Genomic DNA, 7,176 nt, shown 5'->3' on the forward strand with positions numbered 1-7,176 from the left:
GAAAGAAACAGATTCAGTGTCTATTCATCAATAAAAAACCCATTTGGTTTCATTAAACACAGAAAAGCTACTGAAGAAAAACAAAAGCACTGAAGAGAACAGATTTCACAGGAGGAAAGTGAAATACTTCAGGAAGATGCATTTTATCACTTCCAAATCAAAAGACATAACTTTTATATGCTGAAATTCTACAGATGTTAAACAAATAAAGAGGTTACTTTTGTTTGGTGAATTTCAGGCACAATGTAGAGTGCTGTGTGCCTACCTAGAACCTACTTTGCCATCATACCATAAAATACCATATAGCAAACTATAGAACTTGTAATTCTTTTACTTAACATATTTCCTGGACACATTCAATACACTTTGAAGAACCTCACTGACCTTGTTTAAAATGACATAGGCTTCCAGGTTATTAAACCAACATAGCAATGTCTGTCTCCCAACAATGTATTCATTCTTTTGATGATTTCCACAAGAAGGTGGCAACACTATAAACTCGAATAATATTTGTATTTAAAACCTAAATCTTTGCAAGGCATTCCAGTGAAATAGAAGACTCTTCCAATCCCCTTGACAAGCAGAAACTAATACTATTCGGGCAGAAAATTCTCTTACAAACACGAAACATGTATACATGAAGGAGAGAATGGGAAATAGTAAACAAATAGCTCAAAAAAATTACAGGACAGGTAAAAGTTGCAAAACAATATTTCAGGCTGCACTCCAATGTGAAATCAAATCACAATTTAGTAGGCTGTATCCTCCATCATTTCTAGACTTTGGAACGACTGCAAATTACAATGTTTTACTCCACACATCTAAAATTTTGGAAGTTCTTCCAACAACAAAAACTAAACAAAAATAAACAATGCCCCACAACAAAAAAAATACCAAAAAAAACCCCAACCAAAAAAAAAAAAAACCCAGCCAAAAATCAAAAGAAGTCACACCCAATAAATACTATGTGTAATTCACCAAAGCGCAAAATTTCTGATGAATGCAAAGTCTTGCCTGCATTTTGTGCTATCCCTCTTCACTGCCATTGAATTAAAAAATTAAATAAGAACCAATGTCCAGACACTGTTTAAAGTCATTGTAAAAGTCTATTAAGGACAGGGAAGAGGGACAGGTTGACCGCATAAATAGAACTAAGATGCCAGAGAGAAGCTCTCTTGCAGGTAACAGGTGTTTTCGTTCCAGGCAACCCAGCAGAAACCACTGTTCTAAAACATTAACAATCAAAACAAATTCAGGCTTAATGAGAATTAATATTAACATGTTTATTCATGTCTGTTAGACCTGAAACCTTTAATACTCTCAATATATGGTGCAAGGTCTTGAGATGGGTTGGTCTGCACATGAGCATCTGTTATAAGATTCAAAGAACATGTTCTTTCTTCACTCCTTTAGCATGTATCTCACAAGAGCATGTAGCTGGTCTCTTAAGCACAGGACTACAAGTAAGAAAAAAAGAATCTGGTTTCTATTCTCTGTTCTGCTATGAAATATACATATGGCTTTCAGCAAGTAATTTATCCTCTTTTAGTCTCCATTCAGTTTCTTCATTTAATTCTCTTTTTACAAGAGTATTGTGATGTTTAATTCATTAATGTTTTTGAAGACTTGAGGGATTAGAAGGAGCTCCACAAATCTGCCTATAAATAACCAAGGAGCAGATGGGCAGCTAGGTTCAAAACTGTAGCAGCTTGCAAGTCCAGGCACAAACAATAGCACAAATAACAATAGACATTCTGAAATACCAAAGGAAAAAAGCCTCAAATCATGTAGAATGAAAACACCTATTCTTTTAGATCAACTTTTGAATTGGAGACCTTCAAAATTAACATCTTCATTCTCTGAAGCCAGCACACAGGCTTTTTCAGACACTAACTTGAACCCACAAACCATTACCCTCTTTTTCCCTGAATCAGCTTAAAACTAGTTCATCTGTTCCACACAGAAATAAAATCCACATGTAAAAGACAGGGAGAAAGCTGAGTATCACGATTATCTATGTAGATTATTATTTCACCTTCCTTTAAAGCTACATTAAAGGATGTCATCTCTCCCACAGCAAAGTTGTACAAAGAGAGACTACAAACGAAGGTGTCTCCAGGGCTGATGCCCCAGGGTAATGTGAGAAGCATAAACCTGCCCCCAAAATAGAAAAAGGCTGTAAATATTTATTAGTTAATGCTGTTTTCAATTAAAAAGCACCTGGACCTCAGCTATTCAGCTGGACAGTTGCAAAATAACAATAAAACCTGACAGAGGAACATCAGCTCACATATGCAAATGCAGTGTTTGGATTTTACTCTAAGATATTATGAGCAGCACTAATAAATATTTAACATTAGAGCCCTCAGGAGAAAAGGTCACTTCAGATATTTAAGGAATATCAAATTTTTTGCTTTTTCAACCACTTCGCATTTTTTATTTTTTTACTATCGGTAAAAACCATCCAGAAAAACGCACAGAAGTTTTATACTATGTCTGAAGTTGTACACAAAAAAAATATTCCTGATCTTATTTAACCTGCTAATTCACACTAAAGAAGTCAGAAAATAAAAAAAGCACAGACTGATTTCACAAGTATGTAAGCTGCTTTAACTCTAAAGCAACATGCAACCACTCAATGCCCTTTCCATTACACATGTACTATTAGTACCCTAACTCAGCAACTTGCCATGGCAGTTCAAAGTACACACTGAAAATGTGCTCTGACTTGGGTTAAAGCTGAGGTAAACAGCATGCTAGACCATGATTCAAAAGCACATTGTCACAGCCACAACAAATTTAAGCTTGGAAAAATTCCAATTCCACTCCATTTTCATCTGAAGGTTCAAATCTTGTCTTCTAACTAGAGTTAGTAATAGAATTCAAAAGAACTGTCTGTTCACTACTTCCTCTATTTATCCCATCTTCCATATTCATTTCCCCCCCTTTTTCAATCCCTCAACATTCTGTGAAAAGTGAAATAAAAAGACAAGCAACAAAAGGAAGCAATGAGCAATGTAATGAATAGCAAACCAGCAAATGGAGAACAGGTGAGTAAGAGGTTACGCCATCTGAGAAGAAAAAGTCATTGTGTGTCTGAGTTCTAACTTTGATCACAGTCAGCTATTCATTTCACACAAAGGCAGAGCTTTTCCTCAGACTTCAAGCAAGTGCCAGAGGGGGTAAAAATGAAGAGTACCAAGCACAGAAACAATGTAACTCAGGATGCACAATAACACCTGCATGTACAGCTGTGAGACAATACCAACACCTCAGTCTCTCCATAGAACAGGGCCAGCCACAGGGTCCTGTGCAGCAATGGGCACTTCTGCTCTCACAGAACAGCACTCCTTGGACTCGCTGGCCATGCTCAGAGAGCAAACTTGCCCAACCCAAAGGAACACATGCACACATTCATAACAATGCTGCACCATGAGACATCAAAGGTGTCAGCTTGCTAGAGTTTTCTACCCTTTCCAGCCTCAGTCCAAGCCACACACATGGCCTATGCTAAGTTATAGCAGTTTTCAGGCCTCTTTAACCTAGAATAGTAGAGAAAATAAGCCACAGGTTTTGGATGCTTCTCTATATTCCCTTTTGTGCAACATTCCTGCCACATTTTGCCACTCTCTCACATACAGTGAGAGACACCATTTACCTTCCTGAAGAACCCTACAGCTTGCCCACCAGCATCAGGAGACCCATCTACTTCATACCCTTCTTCCCTTACAACAGGCAGCCAAAGCAGCAGAAGCTGCATCATCTGGTACAGTCCCATCTCACTTAACACTGCCAAGAAACCACAGAATACAGAAAATGATGCAAGTTGAGAGGCTGCTTCTTCCACCACTTTCTACATAGCAATATGTCAATTGAAATGCTATGTTCAAAGCATAGCCAAGACATTTTCTCTTCCTCACTACACTGTGCTAAAACTCATTAAAAGAAAGTTCTGATTTTTAGGTCTTAAAATTTTCCTTAGTCAGAAGTCACATGGGAATAGTACAGAATCACATGGATTGCAACTTCTACCACAGAAATACTTCATGAGGTTAGGGGGAAGAAAAATAACCTACAGATAGTAAAATAAAACCACATAGTCCTCTCCTAGCTCCCTCTTCTTAAAAAACAAACACAAAACCATCCCAACAAACAAAACAAAACCAACATACAAGTCACAAGTGCTTGGAAAAATAAATACCTTATCACCAGCTCTTTAAGGAACTGTCCAAAACCAGTTTGTGATGAAAGATTGGAAAGCTCCTATGCCTTCAGTAGTTCATAAAATGAACTAGGACAGTGGGTGGAATGAGACTGGACAATCCAGGCCACGGGCAGCCAAGTCAAAAGACAAAGTCAAAAGACAAACAGCTGTACTGATGAGTGCAACTGCTGGCAGTCTGGACAAATGAAAAGCACTTTCCTCTGGGGTGCAAGATTAGAACTTCTTGTTCTTTTTGCAACACTTATATAAGAAAACAATCTACCACTTCATAACAATACACATATTTGGCTTGGTTACAATTGCATGTGGCTTAGGGCCCCAGGACTCAATTCCCAGCTCAGCATAGTGACACTCTACTGAGTGGAAGCAAACAAAATGCTCCCCTACACTGAAAGCCATCTTGTGCAGCAGACACAAAAGCAGTCTTTCTTTTGGAGTGGAGGAAACTGACCAAAACAAGATGACAATGAAGAAGGGGCTAATAAAAAGTGTTTACAAATCCTTAAAGATCTGAGCTTGCTACCTGACCTAAAAGTTGCCAGCTCAAAAATATTCTTTTGTGCAGACCTTGAAACCCCCTGAACAATTTCCTCTGCCTTAAAAAAAAAAAGAAATTAAAAATTACTGTTGTGTTCTCACTGCACAATACACAAAGTATTCACAATATGGGTAATAATAAAAATCCCTTCAATAAGAAATAAATAACTTGAAAATTTTGCTAATGTTGACCAAACATGAAAGTACAAGAGAATGAATTATTCCAGATCTGGTAAATAAATACCTTATTCGCATATTTCAGAAATCCATTAATTCACTGCTCTACCAAGCAAAAATAATTATCTAAGATGTCCTTAAATTAGTGGGTACAGGAGAAATAAATCTTAACTTTCATGGATGTCTTCAGTTTTTGTACTCAGACTAAAAATTCTGCACTCAGATTAAAAATTCTGAACATTTCAACTGCAAATCACAAATTAAATCAGCCATAGCAACCACCTGCAGTAATCACACCACCTCTCCCTCTGTCCTACCCCCTCAAAATAAAACATGTAGCCTTCCACTACCAACAAATAAATCAATAAATCAATACATAAATGGTCACATGCTTCAGAGAAAATAAAATCAAGATCTCTAAGCTGCTGCCTGCAACATCCTGCATAGATGCAACACTCATACATTTTCCAATGATACTATTATAAATGAGAACGCAAAATGAAAGAATTAGCAAACAGAACACCATCAGAAAGAAAGCAGACAACCTGCATTGAGGTCTCAAGTTCAGCCATAGATATCGTTTAGTGACAAAAACATCAAGCTAACATCAAACCCATTTATCTTATTCTTGGAACACATTTTTGCTTTGGCCTTACTTGGTTCAGTCAACGCTTATCCTTCATGATACCTCACTAAGAACACATCTCAAATACAACTCTGCCAACATCACAGGAAGTGATCTTGGCTCTGAATTCTCACGTACTTACTACATCTATCTCCCTTGAATTATTGTTTCTGCAAAGCCCTAAGTCATACCTTCATCTCCTCTCAACTACTGCAATTTCCTTCTTAATGGGTTCTTTACGTCCCAGCATTCCAAACTTCAGCTTGTCCAAAATGCAGCAGTTCATCTTCTCACCTGGAAACAGGAAAACAACACTCCAGATTGATTTTCACTTGCTTCCTTGTTGAGTTTAGCATCTGCTGTAAGGTTACCCTCACTTCAAAAATCTCTCACTCTTATTTAGTCTGAAGAGCAAAAAGCTTTGCCAACACATTTTTCTACTTGCTCAATCAAGGCTCCCAAGTCTCTCATTTATCTTCCAGCACAAGCTTATCAACACCATCAGAGCAGCAATTACCTTGATACTATTAAAACTTCTTTCCTTACTCTCATCCACTACTAGAGAACCCTCTTAAAAGTAGAATTCACTTATCTCCAGTCTTATTCTTAAACACCCTCTAACACATCCGAGCCACTCCTCCCCTTGTGAGACACACGCACTGAGAGCTGCACAGCCAAACAATGTAATTTAACTTTAATATCAGTTTTGTTTATGTTATAGTACCTTTTAAATACTTTTTAGAAGCCACAAAATGAAAACAAAGTAAAGCAGGTAAATTAAAGAAGGCATGAGTTAAAGCCTAAGTAAGTTTCTACAAAACCAGCTGCAAAGATGTTCTAGGCAGTATATTCATCAGTATCAAAGCTTCATAAGAACCAAATATAATGCATGAAAATTATAAAGATTTATTTTTGGAAGAGACCTATCTTACTTACCATTGGTACTGGAATGCAAAACTCTCTGCTAGGGTTACAAGTTTGAGCTCCAGATCCCAGGTTCTGTAAATTTAAATGAAAAAGTATTTGACCATATTTTTTGATTTTGCTACTCAGTCTAAAACTTTATTTCCTTGGAGATTGAAAACAAGAGTTTCTTACAGAGCTATATGATAGGGGAGTCAACATTTCTGTTGTATATTCACAAATACTAGTAAGCTAGGCATTTGAGTTTAGTGGGACAGCAGGAATCCTGCACTTTCTACCAAAACATATGGTAGACATCAACATTGTTTATAGTTAGCAGGCAATGCTCCTGAGGCAGCACCGGAAGCAGTGGGAAAGTAACAAGAACCAGAATCCCTGTGGTATGCTTTCAATCAGAGGTAACCTACACGAAGTTTTAGGCTAAATTGAAAATACAACAGTGTTAGTAGATGCTTTGTGAAGAGGAAGAATGTATTTCTACAAAGGTACTCACTGCTATAAAATTTTAAAAGGCAAAGTATAACTTGAGTAAGAAAATATAAATAGTCTCTCTTTGTATTAGAAGATGAGGAATTAACATATAAGCATCAAAAGTTAAACCTCAGCAAATGTTGTAAGATGTAACTTGTAACATGTTGTAACCTTGTAACTTGAACAAATTCCACCCATGAAATGAAACCCAACAACA

General features: G+C 37.1%; 1 protein-coding gene across 2 annotated transcripts in view; it reads right to left on the reverse strand.

Annotated features, from left to right (window-relative positions):
- Positions 1-6,945, reverse strand: part of SESTD1 (SEC14 and spectrin domain containing 1) — a 47,980-nt gene extending 41,035 nt beyond the window's left edge. The window contains exons 1-2 of one of the 2 annotated variants that reach the window (XM_031055918.1): positions 6,501-6,945; positions 5,756-5,858 (exon numbers count right to left, since the gene is read on the reverse strand). The gene's annotated coding sequence lies outside the window, so the exon portion shown is untranslated. The remainder of the gene's footprint in view (positions 1-5,755; positions 5,859-6,500) is intronic. The other variant, XM_005415892.2, reaches the window with a different exon arrangement.
- Between the last annotated feature and the right edge of the window lie 231 nt (positions 6,946-7,176).

The sequence above is a fragment of the Geospiza fortis genome, unplaced genomic scaffold, assembly GCF_000277835.1.
Source record: "Geospiza fortis unplaced genomic scaffold, GeoFor_1.0 scaffold112, whole genome shotgun sequence".
In the NCBI taxonomy this organism is placed as follows: domain Eukaryota; kingdom Metazoa; phylum Chordata; class Aves; order Passeriformes; family Thraupidae; genus Geospiza; species Geospiza fortis.